The following is a 21,523-nucleotide window of genomic DNA, read 5'->3' on the forward strand; positions in this document are numbered from 1 at the left end:
AGATTCTTGTGAAAACATCCAGAATCATTTAACTTATTTTTTGAATTCCCTAGAAGGAAGCTTTTTTATGTCCACTTATAACTCAGCACCTTTTGTACTAACATTCCTTGGCCCGTGCAAGCCCTCTTTATCTTCATCTAAGGCTCTAGAGGGAAATACTATTCATCTTTATTTCCTTAATTTGTCCTTCTCTTAGAAGTTGCCCGACTTCTTCTGATTTCCTTTGTTCTAAGTTAGGTTTGGAGAGCTTGGAAGCTTTAGAGCTTGAGGATACTGCTAGCACAGTTAGAGCATGAAAAAAATCAAATTCCTCAGAGGTGTTAGTGCTAGATGGAGCCCCACCACTGAATGTGATAAAGGAACTACAAAACTATCTTCTGATGCTGCTTAAATAGTACTGGTAAAAACAGTTCTTCTATCACCTTTGAGCAAAAATGGAAGGGATTATTTTTGCTCTTTTGAGTCATATACCAAAATTTTTGCACGATGAGCTGTGATGCATCACATTTGTAAGAGCTGAGGATGTGAGATCTGTGTCGAGTTGCCCCTCAGAAATCACTCTGCCTTGCTATGGGACTACAAGTAAGTCAGTCAGGGACTCAGAGTACCCTTGCAGTGAGAATCTTTTGATGGTTTTCTCCCAGTGATGGGATCCAGATTGCACAGAAGCCCTTGGTCTAGCAGAGCCTTGCTGGGTCACATGCCAGCCCACCACAGGTTGTCTAGTTGGGAATGTGTTGTTGAGGAAAGAGATGTTGAACGTGGAGGAAAGAGGGAAAGGAGCTCTGTAGTAATGCCATGACTGAGAAGTTACTGCATGACTGTTTTCTTGGTCCCTAAAACAAGGCACAAAGCCTGCGAAGAAAATATTTATTAAACCACAGATGGCAAAGCTGAGCCTCTGATTTCCCTAAATCCTTAAGAGGATTGTGGTACAGCTTATGGGAGCATCTTAGTGGCTAGATGTTCAGCTTCCTATTAGATATGTCATACATATATACACCCACAGTGGTTTGAGCAGAGAGTGTTTGCATTACAGCTTTACTAATTGCACACCTTAAATAAGCCTAACAGATAACTATTTTCTTTTTTCTATTTGTGGAATGCCAGGCTTTCATGTACAATGTGGTAAATGGCAAATCTATTCTGCCTAAGTGATTTCCGATAGGCATGTATATGTATTTTCTTGATTTTAACTAGAAAATTGAGAGCAAGCAGTAATAGGAAAGTAAATGATCAGAATAGTCATACCTTTGTTTTAAGTAAGCATAAAAAAGCAGAGGAACATATTAGATAACTACAGGGGAAAAAAAAGGTGTAAATACTTTCATTGATGCGTCCTTTTTTTCCTGAGATTCTGTTTTCTTTGCACTCCTTTCTTGTTTCCCGCATTCCCCAAAATGCCCATCTTTTGTTTTCCTGCTTTTATTACTCTTATTTCTTCATATTTTACAATAGAGAGAGATGAGGACTGAAAATGTGCTTGGAAAAGATCACGGCAGTCTGTATTGAAACATGGCACAGACTGTTCACATCCTGTCTCAGCTGTCTTCATCATGCCGTCTTACATTCTGCTGAGATGCTTCCACTCTACCAGTGCTGGGAGCAGTGGCAGTGAAGGAACTCATGCTCAGATCAGACATTAACACTGCACCATAATTTTGTCGCAAGGCTTCAGCCTGTGACTTGTCTAAAAACCCCCAGATCCACTTTTCTGGTGAGGAATGGGGAGGCACTGCGGTAAACGATATTTTTAAAGGAAAAGACAGTGCAGAAGATTTTCACGTTCGGCAGTTTTCAGATGAGGGTAACTTGCATGTCTCCTGCATGAAAGAGAGCACTGGTCAAAGTGAGTGGAGGAGGAGAGGAGACATACAGCTGTCTGTGATTTCCCCAGGCTGAGCAGAAATAATTATCCTTTCTGCTGTACCATGTGTGTCTCAAGTTATTTCTTACTGCACGTCTCTTTGTCATTATTACTGAGAGTTTTTGAGCTACGTGTTGCCTGGAAAAGGGCTTGAAAATTTGACCACATGTACCATATCTGGCATGATTGAATTTCTGCAGCATTAAGGAAACAAAATTTTGTATATTGCTTGATGAAAGTAATTGGCCTATAGAAAAGTATCACAATGTTGCATTAGTGTTTTCTTCATATTACAATGATTCCAAAGTAGCTAGCAGCCAAATCCGAGGAAGATCATTCTTTTATAAGCAATCATGAACTAGATGTTGACAAATTGCAATTAACTGTTGAACTTCAGCTTCTTCTTAAATGAATTTAGTGATATCCAGTAAAACTTATGAAGGAGTGCAGCATAGCAACTCTGCTCTTCGCTCTTCAGTATTCTGGCTAGACTAAGGAAGCAAACCAGTGCAGAGATTTAGACAGAATCTGGCTATTCTCTGGAAAGGACTTGGGGACAGTCCAGCATGGATGCAGGGGGAGCAGGAAAGCAAGATCGTGAGTTGCAATGAGGAGTGAACACGGACGATGTACACCCAGAGAACTCAGCAGGGAGGACAATCACTTTTCAATTACCATGATACTAAAACCAGCACTAACAGTGACTTTGATGTGCTTTTATAAGCAGCTGATGTGTAAAGTGTGTAAGACTATGACTTTTTTACTCCATAATGGAGGCACACCTGCCAAATTCACTACTACCACAAGATTAATTAATAGAGTGAATAATTTTTTCTCCTTACTGTCATACTGTCATGTAAATACAGAAGTACAAAGGGTTGGTGGTTCTGTTGGTTTTTGTCTTGTTTTGTTGTGTTTTTTGGTGCTGACTTGAAGAACGCATACTTTAAAAAAAATTAATTCTGAAAATCCACTGGAAAGTGAAACTAAGTGCCCTGCATCAGGTATCAGCTAAAACACGTCGATGTCTGGAGAGGAAAGAAAGCGCTGCATACTTTGAATGGCAAAAGAATTTTGTGGTTTCTGCTTAGCTCTCAATAAGCCATCAAGGATGAGTTGTTCCTTAATGGCATGATTGATTATGTCATGAGAAAATGAACCGTGCCAGACAGAGATCATCTGTGATGCAAAGCAACCCAGTGAACTGCGTCAGCCAAAGAGGGAAGATGTTGAAGTCGCCATGGAATTTGAAGGCAGACTTGCGTAAGGCTGGACTGTGATCACAAACCTGTTCTGTTGGATAATTTGTGCTGCAGAAGAACCTGAGTATTTATTGGTGTAGCACTGTTCTGGAATTAATAGGAGCTTTACTAGATCAGCTGCTTCCCAGTTTCATTTCAGTGTTCGTAGGATAGTCTGGGGGCAGTTCTGTTCCAGAACAGCTGGATGAAACTGGAGCACAGAGAAGTTTTGTCCCTGGCAAAGGTGTTACGGTTTGCCAAGACTTTCTTCCCTAATTAAATGGGTGTCTTCCTTGACTTTGATCTTATGAGTCATTCACCTAGAAACTACTTCAGTTCTGCAAGACATCCCTGAATAAGTCTTTCAATTTATTTATATCTTTAAGATGATTTAATACTAAGTTAATGATTTAGGGACCTATCTGATTCCCAGACAAGCCAGTTGGAGACCTCTCCTTGTCCCCATCTAACCAACTGGGTATAACACCTACTTACATTTAAATACCCGTTTACATTTCCACAAAAGAATTTATATTGCTTCCTAATACCTTGAATGCAGAGCTTTTTATAGATTACTACCCCATAAATCGTTAATCCTTACTTCTAAATTTATTTATTTTTACTAGAAGTGGAACAGAAAACAGAGACCTAAACTCTTCAAATGTTGGGAGGTTCCAGCTTCAGGAACCTTGAACACAAACTTCATTCTGTGGCTTTGGACAAAGACTGAACAGAAATAAACCCATTTTTGGGTTCCAATATGAACACATGGTAAATTCTGCTAAAATTAGTTGGTCTGATGGGTTTGTGACGTGGGAATAAGGTTGAAATCAAAAAAGGTAATTCCTTGCTTTCTACTGAAAAGAAGTAAAATTGATTTGTTGCTGATATTTTGGAGAGATTTGTTTTTAGAGACAGCAGAGAAAAGCTCTTTCAGCCAGGAAGTCCTCCTTTTTTTCAGGACAAATCAATGTGTTGCTTCACCACTTTCTTTAGCGGATGGGGAAATGGCAGCCAGGCAGGACAGGAGTCGCTAAGTAATTCTGTCCTCAACTTTACAAACCTAATGCATAGAACATTGTTTTTTAAATTGGGAACTGCTGTTTTATAAAAATCACTGGTGGCACGTGTCTGCTTCATGAGAGAGTCTTGAGCCTTTGGCAATTTTAGAAGAGAAGCCCATGCCTGCTTTGGCTGCTCATGCCACCAAGGCATCCAGCTGCACAGTGCCCACCTAGAACCTGCCTCGCAGGAGCTGTGGTGATGAGCATGGCTTCTTGGTGAGCACATATGACAGGGAAGATAATAATTAGCACAAAGTCATGTGGTAAAGCATGCAACCCACACAAGGGACAGGCCGGAGCCGTACCACCCACGAGGGATCTCCAAGATGATAGCTTAATTGAAAGGAGTTGCTCAAGCATGTGCCACACCTGGCGCAGAGTTAGGAACTTCTGCTCCAGGTAATGTTTTAACAAGTTGTTTTCCTTGTTCTGTTGTCACCTGAACCATAAGATTCTGATGCCTGCTTATTGCATAGGCACACCTCAGCTTGTGCACCAAACCTATTTTGTTTTGTTTTGTGCTTTTTAAAAAACTGGTTGTGTTCATGTACTCGGGCTTCTTCTGCACTTCAGATCCCAATACAAGCAGTAAATGGGAGGATGCAGAAGAAAATGCGAAGCCACCATGAGTGCATGCGTGAGATGTGCAGTGTTTTACTTCATTCCTAAGAAAAGACTCATAGCTGATCTCTCAAGTTTTGTCTTGAGTTTTGTAGAAAAAAATGAAAATTGAATGTTAGTCTCCTAAATCTAAATTATACGGTATGATTTATGACAAGTACTGGAAGCCCAGTTTAGCACAAAAAGCAGCAGTCTTATCAGTGGAATACACCAAAGTAAACAACAACAAATTATCCAAACAGCTTGTATTCTTTGGAAGATGCCTTTGCCTCTTTTTCTTTCCTCCAGAAAGGGAAATCTGAGCACATCTGGAAGAATAAGTATTTTGAAGTACTTTGGATAAAGGAGAGAGAATCAACTCCCTATTTCAGATATCTTCGAATGACAGGTTCCCAGTCTTAATTAGAGTGGGCTGGAGCTTGAAATGAGTATTAAGTGCTGGGGCTCACAGACAGGCAAAACTTCACACCACTGTGTGCTGCAGGTGTGAAGTTGCTGCTTTGGTACTGTTAAGGTCTACAAAAGGACCTGTGGCTGAAAAGAGAACTGATGCCTTTTGCACAACCTCCAGGATGACTTCAGGATGCGACTCCCAAGAGATCATTGTGTGAAACGTGAGTTGTGGTAGCCAACAGGAAAGATCTTATGTCATTCTTGGTCTAGACAAATGAATAAAAGCTGTGGGAGGTGGGATCTCCGGAACAAACTGGGGATCTTATCGAGTTCTGTAAGTTGTGAAACCAGGTGGCAACCAGTTTCCAATATCTGGAGCAGATAACGTGAGCCCTCCCTGGTTGCTTTTCACAATCTGTCACACTTTCAGACATGATCTTACCCTGCAAGGTCAAAGAAAGACACAATTTTCATCTGACATCATTGGGATTGATATTATCTCCTAATAGCATTGCATACGCATTTAATGAAAGGAAGCATCAAGCTGGAAGTTTGTAAAAGACCAATTTAGGGTGCAGAAGAATTGATAATGGTGTCAGGTAGATACATGTGACTTGCTAAGGTTTGGATATCTGAGTGTGAACATCTGTATTTTCCTGATACCACTCTGAGATCATCAACCATCACAATTGGCACAGCCTGTGCAGTGCCTGTGCTGGCACAGACTGACAGAGGGCAAGGTTAGCTGAGCACCTGGAAGGCTGAGAGTCATTTTCAGCAAAGGGAAGACAAGGCAACGTTTAAAGCAGATATCCTGTTGTCATTTACCTGCTACTAGTCCCAGATGAAATTACACCCTTGTTTCTTAAGGAGAGCACACAATAGGGCTTCATTTCAGTGGCTTGCTACACAGCAAGCAGGCTCAAAGGTTGGCTATATTCAGCTTGATCCCCCGAGGCCTAACCGCTCTGGGAAAAGTAAAGCACTGCTCAATGCTTCTGGTAGTAAGTAGAGAGCCTACAGCCATCCAATGAAAACCACAAAGCAAAGACACTGAGGAGGCCTGGTCACAGTCCCTATGTGTTAAAGCTGCAAAGTCTCCTCGCGCAGTTCTGTTGGATGTAAACAGCATTCCTCTGCTGTGGTGGCAAACGATGCCTTCCTCCCTGCTGGGCCTCGAGATGTAGCCAAAACTTGTTTATTCTATAATTTAGAGTTCATTGTAATCTAAATGGAGATTTTTTTGCAATGCAAATGGGTCTGTACAGAATGTAAGACATTTTACGTATCGCTACTGTTTATTACAGCTATATAACTTATCACTTATCACATAGACTAGATTGCAAAACACAGCATTTCAAACACAATTTAACTCTCAAATTGTCACTAGTAACAAGAACGAATTTTGCTTATTACTCTTTCTCTCACAGTATTTTATGACAGTCTGCAGAAACCCCATTTTGCAGGAAAGAATTCCAAGGAATAGAAGAAGTCTGGATTCAAGTGCAAAGGTTGTTTCTGGTTGCATTAAGTGGCAGGCATCTAATGAGTTTGTTTGATTTCCTAAAGCATTCTATTGTACAGTTGGATATGCAGTATATGGGGAAGCTTGCTACTAACCCCAAAATTCGGAGTGCTAGAAGAGAATCATAAAATCATAGAATCAAAGAATGGCTTGGTCTGGAAGGGACCTCAAAGATCATCTAGTTCCAACTCCCTGCCATGGGCAGGGTTGCCATTATCTTCTATACTGATCTAATGCTGACATTAATAAGCGCAGTTCAGCATTGCTGGAGCAGTCTGCTTGACTCTTCAAAAGCCCAGCAGGTCAGGAACAGCACTGTTCATGGCAAGGAGAAAGGACTTCTCCTCTTTGGCCTGTAGGAGGTGATCTAGGTTTATGTCTTCTATAACGTACAAGTGTTGTAAACTGATAATTAAGCTCAATAAAGATGAAATTAAAATAGTGCCCCGTGAGGTGAGATGAAGTGGTTAACGTTTGTTACACACCCCAGTGCTGGACCTTGGTTCCCAGACAACACCCACCCTTCTCCATTGCTGATAAGTGACTCTCTTCAGCGACAAAAACAAGTGATAAAGTGATAAATTCTTCAGTTGTCAATGGAATATCATGCCTCTTGTGCAGCTCAGAGATAAGAAATCTTTTATTAGTTGATTACAATTCTAAGTATATGCATTTGGGTTGTGTCTTAGAAGCCTGGTCCAACAAGCACTGCTGAACCACCCAGCTTCTCCTGTGTCCTGCTGCATTTGGGGGAGGATGGCTGGAGCCTCCTTCCAAGGAGGGTGGAGGTCGACAACAACACCGTGGTTGGGCTGATGCTGTGGACAGCAGTCCTGCTCTGGGGACACAGTGGGACTGTATGGCAGCTAGAGTGTCCTCAGCCCTTCCAGTGCCTCAGCTGCAGTAACAGTGTGATTGGTGCTGTGTGCCCTGCTCCTCCTGCAGCCCTCATCGCTGATCACCATAAGAGGCACACTGATATAAATTCGGACTGGATGTGACATTTTGCTCTGCTATGACTAGTGTGCAGCAGTTTGATAGCAATGAAGTAATTTGAAAGTGTTAGCAAGTAGTAGTTTGCATTTGACTATGTTATCTTAGGCTTCACCACTAGCAGAATTTGCATTTACACAGGTAGGTGGTAGCAAAGGAGCCACCAGTACTCACTATTCCATAACAGAAGTTTTGCACCATTTGGGTTTGATAGGCAGTGCTCATTGGGTTAGTAGTGCTATCAGCAGCATGGTTTCTTTCTTCTTCCTTTCTTTAAGAAAACCCCCAACATCTCCAGAAATAATAGTCACCCTACAGCAGCTGATGTGAAGATGGTAGCAGTAAAGCTGTCATTTTTGAAAATGCTGCTCAGGAACTTCCACCATTTATTTGCTGAATGATTAGGGAGACTGTCAAGGTGTAAAAGATTTGGAAGCAAACAGTCCAGCGTTCAAAGCCTCATGGCTTGTCACAAGAGCAGTTACAGTGCAGCCAAATCCTTGGTGATGTAAATAGCTGTCAGCTCTCAGTTATGCAGGGATCACTCCATGACAGTATTTGCCCAACCTTTTAGATAAGTGAGCCCATTGTTTTTAGTGCCAAGGCAGCTCCTGGATGCAGGCAGTGCTGCTCAGAACATTCTGCTTGCACCAGTTGTTTTCAGCACACAAACTTGTGAATATTAAGAGGAGAGAGAACGTTTCATGTTTTCTTTCTCCAAGGGAGATCTATTGCTGTACAGAGGTCAGAAGAAATACTCCTGGCTGAAGTGCAGCCTGGTTCACCATGGTCACAGATTTGAGGGACAACTGTCTGGCACTGATGGGACTCAAGCCTGCTGTTGTTCTTGGTGGCATCAAGCAGCATTTTCATGATCTCAGCTGAAAAGAGGCAGGTTGCCTCCTCTGCTGCTTGGTCTGTTTCTTTCTTCTTGTGAAGTGTGTCTAACATAGCCATAAACATAAATGAATATTTGCAACCTTGTACATGTGTACGGGGCAGTCTGGATTAAAACATAAACTGAACAAGCCTTACAGTACTTTCTCCAAGAATCCAATTAAAAAAATACGCTTTCCATCACAAAGATGCTATCAACCCCAAAATGATGCTTTAAATTCCCAAGATAGATCATTAATAGTGTTTCAATCAAAATTTGATTATAATAATCCTAAACAATTTAATACAAGCCCTGCAGAGCCTTGTATTTTTTTTTTAACCGAATGAAACTAATAACAATGCCATCATCAAAAAGGAACAAAAAAAACCCAGTTGATAATGAGGTAGTTTAACTCATTTCAGCACAGACTTTTTAAACTAAGGGCAAATGTTTTCTATAAAGCTGCTCTTTCTGAACATCAGCATTTATGAGAGTCACATCCACTAAATCTGTGGGTCTTTCTCATGAATGTTTTATCTAATTCCAGCTTTGCTAGCACGTCAGAGGATTGTGCTTTTGGTAGGCTTCCAGTTGTCTGGTAGAAATCCAGTTGCTTATTCATGGATGAAATCTGAACAAGATGGAAGATACTGCAATGAGTGGAATTACCTTTCGGCTTTAATGAGCTGGTCTGGAACCAGACGGAGAAACAAAATTCTCTTAGAGATGATACTCCCTCTCCCGCTTTATTTATTTCCTTTCGCTCCACTCCATCCTTACACTTTTCTCTGGGCAAATATACAAATATACAATGGCTGTTAATATCACTTCTTGGCTGAACATGAAATGCATATTTTCAAACATGACTGCTAACTCCTCCCTATCTTGCACCTAACTGATACGCCTGGATCTTTTGGCTCCGTGCCTGGGACTGTACATGTTTGTGGAATATCCCAAGGGAGATCCTGTCAAACTTCTTCTGTTCACATGACTCAGTGCTTGTTTGAAACTGCCTCGTTTTTCAGCTTCTTTTTTTTAACATTTGAGTTTTGAAGTACATTTATTTTATTGGACTTTGGAGAACTTTGCTTCAAACCAAGCAATTCCATTTTGCCTGAGCGTGAGTAAGTCTGCTGGAAACTGCTGTGTTCACGAGAATACTGAGATATAATGGGTTGATAGACATTTACCTTAAAGAGAGAATACAAACAATGAAAATACACCAACCTTTAGCCTACAATCATTATGTGTGGTATCTCTGTCATAAATATAATGCCTTGTGCAGAGTTCAAGGCTCACATATTTGAAGTCTAAGAGATTTTCCTTCTCATCAGGTTAAGAAGCAAAATGTTAAAGTTGTAGCTGAAGATAAGTTGTAGTGGTTTCTTTTTTTAAAGTTTATTTGCTTTTAATTTAAAATATACAGAAAAACCTACATATAAGCTAGTCAACATAGTATATTTTTATCTACCATTGCAGTCAATATCACTTCTATATTAACTATCCCAAGCTAAAATATTCCAGACCATTTGGGCCTTAGTATAATGATGTTGTGATTTATTGCACTCTCAGTTTCCATCCAGCAGCAATTACCAGAAGAGCTGATAATGGTCTGCAATTTGTTTTCCAGAACTGGGAGTAGTTGCCAGCAACAGCCACTCACAGCGAAAGGCAATGGCTGTTTACCTGCATTGCTCAGTGGGACCAGGAAGGACAGGTCAGTGACAACCCTCTGAGAATACAGAATGAAATACCAACCTGTAGAACTGATAACAGCTGTTTCTTCCAAGATGGTGCAGTGGGACTCAACAGAATAAAATCTGACTTGATGTTAAAATGCTATAAAAAGATGAGACCCTGATAAAATAATGGACAACTTGTCGTTCTTCCTCTCCTTCCTTCAGTTTGCTCATCTTGATTTGTTATTTAAAACACGTCCTTGATGCCATGGATCAAGTGATACACCCCATCTTTAAGAGCTGACGGCTCTAGCTATTGGCGGAGGTTCCTTATAATGGAATTTACTGTAAGCACCTGTTACAGTTATATGGAGTCTTTATAATCCATGGGGTTAGAGTTGTTTCCTGTTTTGAACCGGTTTCTTGATGACCTTAGAGTCATTGTATTCAAGCTCCATGGATATTTTTCATAATTTGAGCCTGCCCAGCTGTGACAACTGTTTATCAGCTGCCAAGAGATGAGTTCCTGTGAACCTCACTGCAAAGGACAGATATTTGTCTTCCAATATAAGATTCTTTCATATATGCTGAAAGCGTCTGGGTTTCCTTAGCTATCAACAAGGTTAGTGTAGTTCTCTTTTGTAGGAAAGGGCTTGCTGACAAGGGAAAAGTAATTTGACAAAAGGTGCCATAGCCTAGATCTTGGTAAACCTGCAAAGTAGAATTTCAGCAGATCATCTGAGGACATCAGATAACTTCTAAAAGGAAAAAGTCTACATTTTGCCATTTGAGGATGAAGTTGATTTTTAAAATTGCTGATTTTAACTTCTTTGTCTTCTGTCCCCTTTCCTGCTAGTTCTTGTCTGTTCAGACTGTGCTCTGGAGGGTAGCGACAGACCCCTGACCTCTGTTCAGTACCTGGTATGTGGGAGTAGCAGCCATATAACTAATGCTGCTATTGGAATATAATAACTACTGGTTATATTCTCCTCCCTTCTTCATGCATTCTTCATTAGACTCAGTACCTTCAGTTGTAGAATGGTAAGATAGATTTCTGCTGTGCATTATGTGAAGGAACAGTTAAATGTCTTGCTCTCATCAAAATGGGCCATATCTGTTCTTGTAAGATGGTTGGAAAGAGAGGAAAGATTCTTATTAGCATTCCCAGATCTCATGCTGAGCAGAAGGCTCTGGTTCACATTGATTAGCAGAACTAAAACCTATGACAAGGCAGTGTAGTAACCAGAGGACTGTAGATGGCAAATGTAGGTAAATAAGGACTATGCATTATTGCTTCATTCTTCCCTCTGCTTTGTTTCACATGTATACTTTTGTTTGCCAGCGTTCCTGCCTGCTGTCTCCAAAGTCAGTGGGATTCCAACTAAGTTTTCAGCAACAGGACTATCAGCAGTTGCAGGCACTGTAATGCATTCCCACTTTGGCAAGGGTCCACAAGTATTTTCCCACCATCCTTCTCTCCAGTAGCAACAGCTTCTCTTTTTTGGAGCTCACTTTACTCCTAAATGCTTCTGAAAGTCACTTCTCAGCGAGTGACCAAAATAACCAGGTATTAGTTATAGCTAAGAACAAGGTCCAAAGTGTGATTCGTTATATTTCTTCAGTTCATCTAGAGTAAATAGGAACTTATCTGTGGGACTGTCTAGGTTTTGTACTTCTGTGATATCTGAAAACTATAGCTCAAGATCTCAGAGGAAACTTTGAACCCACTATACAAGTTTAAACAGGTTTGCGGCCTTTGGCTTTTTAATCTTTTCCTTGCTTCACTGTTAGATTTGAGTGATTGCCGAGTAGTGTAAAAGCCTGGAAATTGGATATTAATCTTGAAACTCTATTCTTTTCCCATGGAGGATGTCTCACATTAAACCTTGCCCGTCCAGCTAGGCACAGAAGAAAGTTTTCCACTTTTATTTTAACTCTTAATCACAATGAGAATAGAGGAAACGCATCGCTTTGCAAGGGTAGACACTGAAGCAGCAGAAGACCTTCATGGCTTATTCTCATTGGAATTACAGCTTTGTGCTCACATCAAACCTATCCAGTAATGTTTTTCAAATCATAACTTACAAAAAATACGTACTTCTATCTTACTGTTAAGATTGTAAGGCTGTTGTTCAGGTGGGAAGAGATTATGATATTTCAATGCCCCAGCTGGCCTTACAGAATATATTAATAGCTTCTCTACTCTTTTAGGCATTGTTGAATTTCTAACACCTTCTTGAAGAATCAGAAATCTGAATAATCATTCCATATGGGTTTGTAATATATAAGAAAGTTTGCTTCTGAGAGAATATATGTAGGTCGCTCCAAAAGTAATGCCTCTTATTAATTTCCATGGAAACAACACACCCAAAGAGAGCAAAGATACTGTTTGACAAAGCAAATTCTCACCTACAAAACACAACCACTCACTTTGCTCATATCCAGTGTTTGGTTTCAGCAAGTGGCAATGGGTGCATTTTTTTTCTGCATGGAGGAATTCAGTGACACATCTTTGCTTCATACACACTTCCATGTCAGATGCCATTTTGTCAGACTCTCCCTCTGCTGCCATCTGTCACACGGCAACAAAATGGAATGCAGTATTGGTGGGAGGGTTCAACATCTACTGCCATACCACCACCATCTGCCTCTGACGTCATGGATCAACAGAACAAGATAGGAGCTATTGCTTTCAAAACAGCCCCCGCATATTAGTGCCTCTATGTTTTTGTATGCAAGACTTAAGAGCACGCTATCAGAACAAAGCTTCATATGGGAAGTTCAGCTCATAAGTCACGCAATGCTTTTGAAAACTCCACCTTGCCAGCCCTTTGGTCTTTTGCCCACATACTTCCTTTTGGTTCAAGACCTTCACTCAGTACTCAGCACAGTACTGATTTCACTCAGTACTGTATTCGTCTGGTTGTCAGTTGATATGAAAATCAGACAAATAGAACAAATTAGTAATACAAGTTGTTTTTCCCATGTATACACTTACATATAAACAATACTTACATTTATGCCCTGTAGCACTTTTTATCTTCAGCTGTGCTACATGGAGAAAGTGGTTAGCATAACCACACCCTGGTTAGTTAGCTAAATTTTATTTTTACCTCTTTATATAATTGACAAATTCATCCACAGGTGGATGCAGTATCAAGGATCTCATGAGAACTCCAGAGGCATTGAACGTACTCCAGCTTTAAGGATAACAGCATAATTTTTCTTTCTGGTAGATTATAAGACGTAAAGAACATAAGCTGTCATCAATTCCAACATACTGAGAGGGGCCAGGTCAGACCCTGATGATAACTTGCAACATGGAAAAGCCTGAAGTGACTTGTAGCTTAAGTGAGTGAGCCAAAATGAGAGTTCAGCCAGTGAACATCTTAAAGGTTATGTCTTCATCCAGTGCAAATCAGAGCTCATCCAGTACAGTTGGGGACTCCCATTTGGTTTCTTGATTCTGTGCTGATTTACACCATTTTTGTGTGACCCTTTGCTCCTGTCAGGCTTGCAAAATGCAAAATGTATCTGTAAGTTTAATAACGTGGCTGAAACTGTTAATTACTGTACATACTTCTGGAAGATCTATAATATAATTAACAGCTGCTGTAAGTTTCAAGATGACAATGAGAGAAGATTTATGCATTCCCTTTTAGCTCAAACGTAGTTTACTTTGATAAATACAATTCTGATAAGAACAATGCATATTACCTTGGCCAGTCTCTGCTGTGACACTGAGATACGTATTAACCTCTTTGCTCCAATTATTCAAAATGGTGTTCCTTTCCCTTTTCCTCTGATTGCCCTTTTAAGTGTACTCTACCGCCCTTGCCAAAGGGGTGCAATTGTCCCTACAGTTCAGCCTCCTGATTTTGGGTGGGGAAGTTGTGTAAATGTGCTGCCACTGTGGCAGCTTGGTGAATCAAACTTTCTGCTCTTACATAACGTCTTTCATTATGAGTCCCACCTGCTGTTTGGGCAAGAAGATGACTAAAACCAGTGAGCAAGAGAGCTTTCACTGTCATGGTGTTGTCTGGTCTCTTGCTGATGCTGTGCTGCCTAAGCTTGCTGCTGGCCTGCCCCTTGACATCTCTAATGTCACAACAGTGAGAATACCTCCTTTGTGTAAGACAAACGTTCGCCGTCTGTCTGGACATCATCTGTGCTTGGGGATCAAGATTTGCTTCTTCTGCAACCCCTCAAAGAAGGTGCAGTGCCCCTCAAGACAGCAACACAACTGAATGCATGACTGAAGCTGATAAAAGCTCATTCTCTCCTTCTCCTGAAGCATGCTTATTACTGAACTCACTGTGTGAGGTACACCTCTGTAACCTGCCAGCCTTTGTACTTGGTGTTGTTCAGTTCACTGATTAGAAACAATACTAGATGCACTTCTGATAAACTCTCTGTTGGACCTTTAATCTCTGCACAGCTGTGCTCATTTGAGAAGTGAAAGCAGACTGTGTGCCATGCAGCTCTGCATGTTGGTGAGGCAATGATGAAAATGACAAAGAAAAGATTGCCATAATCATGATGATGATAAAAATAAAGTGATGTAACAGGAAAATCTCTCATGTTACATTTACTTAGTATTAGCAATTCAGAGAAAAACTTCGAGTTGGGCTGGGAGTCCCATCCCAAAGCTGGATTGGGAAACAAATTCCCAGACAGCAAAACTAAAAGTATAGTTCTTATTTATTTAATTATGAGGCTGATTCTTTGAGGAAAAAAAGGAGACAGTTCAGATTTTAAACTTGGAAGTTACCCGAAGCACAGACAGAGCTAAATAGTGATAACATAGAACTCTGGGTTTGATTCCTTGTGGATATAAGGGAAGTAAACTCTTGCTTCAGCCATTTATAACAGTATTCCTACTTTTTTCATGAATGTTTCCCAAATCCCAGAATTTTTATCCTTATTTAGAAAGAATTTAAGTGGCTTTTAGAATTAGACCTAATTAATGTTCTTCTGCTGATTTTGGTAGGATTTTGAAAAAAAAGCAGAAGATAATGAGCTCTAATCACTTTATTTTCTGGATCATTCTTATGGTAGAAATGCTGCTCTCCCTAAATATTACAGGATGATCTGGGACCTCATCCAACTCATGCTGAAGTCTTTCCACTCAAATAGGATCCTTGGAGAAAAAAATTGCAGCTAATTATTTAGTAAATACAACGCATTATCTGTTACAGGTCTTTCATTTACTTTTACATTTGTTCCAACGCTTGGTACAAGATGCTTAGGAGAACTGCAAAGTATTACAGGCCTAAGGTTGAATTCTATGCTTATTATTTTATAGATTTTTTTTATTAATATAAAAAAAGGAGCAGGAAATTTATGAAAATGCAGGCCATGTCAACACAGTTCAATTTTTCAACTTGTCATCTTGTCGCAGTTCTAACGGGAAGAGCCTGAAGAAGGCCCTATGGCCAACTTGTCAGATCTAATCTTCCCTTCTACTCTTAGCGGATATTTTATTAACACTTTTTAAGACTGTTTTTTATTTATTTTGCAGTCTATGTGCTGAGGCAGCAGCCAGTTTGTTTTTCTTCATCTTCCTCTCACTTTCTCTCTTCTTGCTTTCTGCTACGAGAGAGGAATTGGCTTTTCTGGCATCCGAGTCCACAAATCACAGCAAAAAGGGATTGTTGCAGTTTTCATAAATGTGGTGTTACTTGAAAATTATAGACTGCAACTGCTTATTGCACTTCTGTACTATGGCTGTAAATTGGGCCCTGTATCTTTCTGGTGACAGTCATTCCTGCAACAGACCTTTTAGGAAATTGGAAGGGAAATTAAACAAGAGCAAAGGGTAGCTTTCTTTTTATCTTTGACATGCCTTCCTGAAATCCTTATCTATCATATTCAGGCAGAGATGTTACTGAATTGGTGGTGAATTTAGATGTTGCCTGTTTCTGAATCTGCAGCCTGCTGATCCTGCACACCCTTTGAGGCAGATCTGTTGACAAGGCCAACACGAACATGGAATGTTATGGGTGATAGACCAGGATGATGTGGCACCAAGGGAGTGCATTATTTCTCCATATTCAGTGTTTGTTCATTTCTATATCAGCTCTCTCAAGCCAGTTTAAAAGGATTGAACTGAACATGCTATTGCCACAGGTCGGGAATGATTTGCAAGAAGCTTGAGTGGTCAGAAAAGGAAGGTTACGCGATAACTTCATTTCTCCCTTGCATGGGAGGCAGAAAAATGTACTGAACTCTCCATTGTCCCTTTTGCTGGCTACCAGGATCATGTAATAATGACCAGGTCTGCCTGCATGATTTGCATGGCTGGAGGCGGAGCTGTGACTGCTCACCCTGAGCCAGGGCACAGGATGGCTTAATGGGCGTGATGGTGATGGGTTCCGTGGTTGAATTAGATGATCTTCGTGGTCTTTTCCAACCTTAATGATTCTCTGATTCTAGGGTAGTTGGTGCACCAAAAATTAGCAAACTACTAATACTAGTAATCTCCCCTTCCTATCCTCTGTGAGGAAGGGAACTGCAAACGCAAGGTGCGCTCCCACAGCTCCATGGCTGCTTGAGCTGATGCAGCTTACTCACAGCCCTGTGTGGAGGGATGTGCCCAGTCCTAATCCAGCCCTGCAGTCCTGGCCTTCCGTCAAGTTTGCTTTGATGGGAAGGCTTCTCACCTAACCTTACCTTTCTCCTCACCACAGAATTCACCTCAAATGAACTCTGTGTTGACACTCATGGAGGTGAAAAGCCTCTGTCTAGAAAGGACTTTTCATTTCTGTGTTGCAGAAGAACACGTATTAATTCTGGCTATGGCAGTTCCTCTAGGCCCACACCTCTGACACACCCAATATAAAGAGAGCTGAAACAAGCACTTACCCTAGGGGTGGGAGGGGTGCTCTGGTTTATCACCTTACCGCGCCCCAGATGCAGTCCTGGCTTCCCCCAGGGCCTGCTGGAGAACCAGGGTCTTTCCTCTTGTGTGGTGAGGGCCATGCTGTTGTTCCTTTCCTTTAGCAGCCTCTTGTTCTGTGCTGCAAGAAGATGGTCAGGTACAGTGCACCTTCTCTCACATGTCAATGAGTATCAGCCAATGCTGCAAGTATCTTTAGTCATGTACTTAACATCCTCACACGTCTCAAACCAAACCAGAAAGCTGACCTTGAAACACCTGTACCTCTCCAGAGTTTCTGGTGTAGTTGCCAGTGGAACAATACCTAACCCAAAACACAGAATGACAAATCTGCAGGCACGCCTGGTGAGAACTGGCACAGATCATAGTTTTGCTTAGCACTCTGCCAGGGCAGTCTTTCTCACTCCCTTTGCCATGTTTAAAGGGATACGAGCAAGTTAAAAGACACAGTTAAAAGCATTGATTTCCTCATCTTTTCTGTGAGTCTTCCTTCTGCTTATTCTGAATAATAGATCCTCGGAAACCAAATTAGCTTTTGATGTTTAGCACCACATGTTTACTTTTCACTAAGCTGAAACAAGAAAAAAAACCTGGAACTTAATTTCACTTTTGTCTGTCCTCTATTTGTTTTCACGTATGAGCACAGTGCAGCAATGTTCAGGCTGTAGATGATGCCAAGGAAAACTGAAGTCCAAACCAAGAAGCTGCTTTCACTGGAATTTAGAAAAACAAGTACAGAACACTTTCTGTTACTCATTTTATTTAATTTTTAATAAATTTGAATTTTAGGTCAACTCAACCTGACAGTATTTATCTAAATTAACATATAACATTATGGGAATGAGAGCTGAACCCTAAATCTGAGGAGGAGGAGACTTTGATTAGTATTTGACTAGGAAGAAGGTAAGCTTCTAAAACAATAGGACTTGAAGGCCTTGCCATATTTGCACTGAAGTGGGTATAAATTTTATGAGTGACTTCGGAGGAAGTGGATTCAGACTCTAAATTGGTGATTCTACATTACTTTATAACTCTCATGCAAATCTAGTACTTGTAGCTAACTTGGAGAGCTAGCTGGAGGGGTTATTTGGAGTTGCCTTAAGCCTATATGCTGCTAAATGATTTACTGGATATCTAGATACCTATAATCCTGGAATTAGACCTACTGGGATATAAATCCCTGAAGCGCACAAGCAGTTAAATAAGGACTAAAAGGAAAAAGAAAAACCCATCTAATCCTTTCCATGCTAAGGTATATAATAGCACAAAATTGGAAAAATCCATCTTCCACACCGAATAAAGAGTGATTACAAATGAAGGCAAGAACATTATGCTAAAGTATTAGGAGCTTGCAAAGTACTGTGATCAAATAGAGCAACAAACAATTCCTGAAATAAAGGGAAACTTCATAAATAAATAAGTGGAGTTCCTTTTGTATGCACTTTATCAAAAAATCGCAGTGAACCCTGTTCTGTACCTTTACTGCAAAGCTGTCCTGTTTTTTGTGCCAGGAGAGCGTATGTGGAGCTCTCCTTAGGAGAGTGAAACCATGGGCTTTGAAAGTGCTGCATACTTGAAGCAAACACAGACTGGACAGCCTTTGATGGGAATGTCTGCCTCCAAAACCTGTTTTGGGCAGGAGAAAAGTACCTGAGGAGTGACCCAAGAATCAGGCCTTGTTGATGTCCTTGTTGCTCCAGGTGAGCTGAGAGCATAGCTCTCATTGCAGACAGCTGAACTCAGAAATGAGGTCTCCAGTTCTTGCTGCACTGTGCAGGAGGTGAACTGACTTGACACGCTCTGAAGGGGTAAATGCCATAGTATGAGAGTAATGGATTCAAGAGAACTTATTTGGAAGGACCTCAGCATGAGTGAGTGCTGACACAAAATACTGCCCAGCGCTGAGGAAACTGGGAGAAAAAGAAAGTTTAAGCTTTTAGAATGGTCTGCACAGCAGCTGCTGAAAGGGGGCAAACGATGTTCATTTCATCGAGTGAGTGAGGCGGTGTGCAAGGTAGCATCTCTGAGAACAAGGGTTACTGTTGTATTCACTGCAGTTATCCGGTGGGAAAGGGAGTAATGTGCTCCCATCCTAATTCCTGAAGTGTTCCTGGAAGAGCCAGCTGATGAACTGACTGTGGTACTTCCTGTGCTTTGTCTGGTCATTCTGAAATTGATTTCACAAATATTTCATGTGTGTCAGGTGGGCTGATGAGCAAGAGAAGAAACCTAAGAACAATTGATCCTACTGTTGCTCTGCTATACATCCTTCTCACCTTAATATTGCAGGAGTCGGGCTACATCCTGCAGTCCTGGTGTTTATTAAGTGATTAGAAGCAATTCCCTCAATAAGATCACTTGTATGTGAATAGTGATATACACTGCAGGATCTGGGCCTGCAGCACTACTAAGTGGATGTGATTTTGTAGAAATAGTCACATTCACACGCAGTGAGTGGATGGATTACTTTGATCATTTAACAAAATGAGCAGAGACAGGTAATTAGTTGTGGCTAGTAAATATTTGCCCAGTATTCACAAGTATGAGCGGATCATGGTTATTCTGCCTCTGGGGCTATCTTTGCATAATTTCCTTTGTTTGGTAACATAATGTGCATTCCAGACTACAGGGAAGAGCGGTATAATCCCTTTGTGGGGGAATCTATGTGTTTGCTAACACCCCTGTGCAGTTTGTGGCTGCTTTCTGCCCACTTACCTGGTGCTGTGTACTGGTGAAGAAGCAGCAGAGGACACCTGCCCATTCTGGGAGCCAAAAATATGATTTGGCCAAATGAGGATTGCTAAAACCATGTGCTTCCCAAACCACAGTTGCATGTGTTTTGCCCTTCAACAAACTATTTCTGTTAGTGTGTTGTGGAGTCAGCATTTCCCTCGATAAATCTTATTCTACAATAGACATTACTGAAGCAGAGAAGTTGCTGGGCTCCCAGACCAGTTTCTCACATCCCACATCTGACGTGCGCGTCCTACGCTGGCGCCTTTGCCTTACTCACCAGGGCCTGGTGGAGCCCAGAGGACATGCAGCAGTTCCACTGCTGGCTGCAGCCCTTCTGAAACCTGCTGGTAGGTCAAAAGAGCTTCCTTTGAGGTTTTTTTTTCCTTGGAGATGCATGTTTTAAGTGCTCCTCCACCAAATACCAAGGAGAGCAGGCAGATAAAGGTTAAGCTTCCTCTGCATTCCACCAGAGGTCCCAGCTGGTCTTTCTCTTCCAGCAGCGACCCTGGGGCAGAAGGCAATGCTTTTTATTTCCTCTCACATATGCAAAACAAAACCTTAATCAGACTTGATATAGCAGTTCTGCTCCATCTGTAGTTCAGGGGGTTTTCCCTAAAAATTTCATTGGATGCAGGGTGGGCCAGAACTTTCTAAACACTTTGGCTGGAATTCTATTCAAAGTTTTATCACAGGGCTTTGCATTTGGACAAATTTCACCCCTAGTTTCTGTTTCACCTACATTACAGATTTTTATGCCAGCGGGAATCATTTTAATCATCTTGGCTGATTCCAGAGGATTTCAGTTGGTGATCCCAGCATTGTGGTAGATCTAGAGCACACAGTTTAGCACTACGTTTGACCTTGATTTAAAGACTGTGATAAGGAGTTTGTCCTGGGTAGTTTACTACTGACTGTGGCTTGTTTCTATGGATCAACTACCTGGCTTACAGAACCTGAGCCCTATGGGAAGAGGAAGCAAAATCTAATGTTGTCTCTCTCCACAGTTCCCATATTACATCAGGCAGAACTAAGGACTGCAAATGTTGAGATGTTTTGTTTACAAATCAGCACACAAATGTTTTAATTTAAGAATTTAAGAAATTGTGCATTAAAACAATGCACACTGCAGGATTTTTTTTTTCTTCTAAGTATTTGCAATGAAGTTCCTATATGCTATGCAATGACGTAGCTTTTTGGCACTTGAAGTATTTCTTTTCATTCTTGGAGGCCTCAACCTGGGAAATGGTGAGGTTGAAAGATATTAATGCTGTTTAGCGAGCCAACACAAAACTAGAAGTTAACAATAAAGATGTAGATTGTGCAAGCTGAAAAGGCATCTTGGAGCTACATTGGTTGTGCTGCAGTCAACCTCTGTTAGTTAGATCTGTGCAGTTCCCTGGGACTGCAGTGGTCAAAGCTTGTGAGCTTATTCTTCTGAAAGTTTGCTGAAGCCATTGCTCTCATTTCTTAGTTGAGAAATGAGGCCCCAGGATGCAGATTTCATGCCTTGCCGTGCACTTGTTTGCTCAGTACAGGAGCACATGGCACATGCTGCAGAGCAGTGCTCTCAGCCTTTGCTTACTCATTAGCAATAGCATTTTGGCAAGTGGCAAGCTTCAGGTAACATGA

At 41.1% G+C, this 21,523-nt stretch overlaps 1 long non-coding RNA gene across 1 annotated transcript in view; it reads left to right on the plus strand.

Moving 5' to 3' along the window:
• LOC128082372 (uncharacterized) overlaps positions 1-21,523 on the plus strand; it is a 318,448-nt gene that overhangs the window by 118,376 nt on the left and 178,549 nt on the right. Inside the window, exon 3 of the long non-coding RNA XR_008207640.1 lies at positions 10,212-10,298. This is a non-coding gene — a long non-coding RNA (uncharacterized LOC128082372). The remainder of the gene's footprint in view (positions 1-10,211; positions 10,299-21,523) is intronic.

Source organism: Tympanuchus pallidicinctus, unplaced genomic scaffold (assembly GCF_026119805.1).
Source record: "Tympanuchus pallidicinctus isolate F22 unplaced genomic scaffold, pur_lepc_1.0 scaffold22, whole genome shotgun sequence".
Taxonomy (NCBI): Eukaryota; Metazoa; Chordata; class Aves; order Galliformes; family Phasianidae; genus Tympanuchus; species Tympanuchus pallidicinctus.